The 825-nt window shown below is 55.3% G+C and overlaps 1 pseudogene; it reads right to left on the bottom strand.

Annotated features, from left to right (window-relative positions):
- Nucleotides 1–225: 225 nt before the first annotated feature.
- LOC104542627 lies at nucleotides 226–369 on the bottom strand (annotated as a pseudogene).
- Nucleotides 370–825: the final 456 nt, after the last annotated feature.

The raw sequence follows: 825 nt of genomic DNA, 5'->3' as shown, positions 1-825 counted from the left end.
CCCAGCGGGGCGCGGGGAGGACGCCGCGGGGCTGCTCCCCTGCTCCATCGCGCGGTTCCTCCACAGCCAGGAGCTGCGGGAGTCCCACCGGGATCCTTTAAATAACGAAACCTCCCCCCACATCCAACCTCGCCCTGCCCTGGCACAACCTGAGGCCGTTTCCTCTCACCCCATCGCTTGTTCCTTGGAGGATTTTCCCCGAAACGGGCCCGCGGCCGCGCTCACCTGCCTGTTGAAGTCCTCCTCGTTCTCCATCCACATGTACTCGGCGAAGGGGTTGTTCTCCTTCTCATCGTGGCCATTCACCGCTTGCTCCTCTTTGGCTTTGGGACTGGACGCCGTGGTGCTGGCCAGCTCGGAGCCATTCATCGTTTCGGACACTGGGGAGACGCAGCAGAGGGTGAGGGAGCTGCGGGGACCCCTGTGCCCCCCAACCCAGCACCACTGGGGTGCGACCCCCGGCTCCTCGCCTCCGCTGGGGGCAGCTCTGCAGCTCACTCGTGCTGGTTTCTCATGGTTGGAGCCATCAGGGGTGGGCTGAGCGTATTTGGGCTGGGCTCAGTGTGTATATATGTAATATATAGATATAATATACAATATATAAAAATTATTATGTTATATTACATCTCATTACACATATAAATACATACACATAAATACATACATATATATATACCCTGCCCCAAAACAGGGAGTTCTTTGGCTGAACACACAGCGGTTCGTACCCCTTTTATTTCTGTTGTAGTTTAGTTAATTTTAAGAGGGAATTTTGGAAATGGGATCCACAGCACAGTCCAGGACCCACGGCACAGCCATGGGACCCAC

This window comes from Mesitornis unicolor, unplaced genomic scaffold, assembly GCF_000695765.1.
Source record: "Mesitornis unicolor isolate BGI_N332 unplaced genomic scaffold, ASM69576v1 scaffold35450, whole genome shotgun sequence".
Taxonomy (NCBI): domain Eukaryota; kingdom Metazoa; phylum Chordata; class Aves; order Mesitornithiformes; family Mesitornithidae; genus Mesitornis; species Mesitornis unicolor.
The sequence above is the reverse complement of the archived record's forward strand: the minus strand, read 5'-3'. Positions and strand labels throughout refer to the sequence as shown.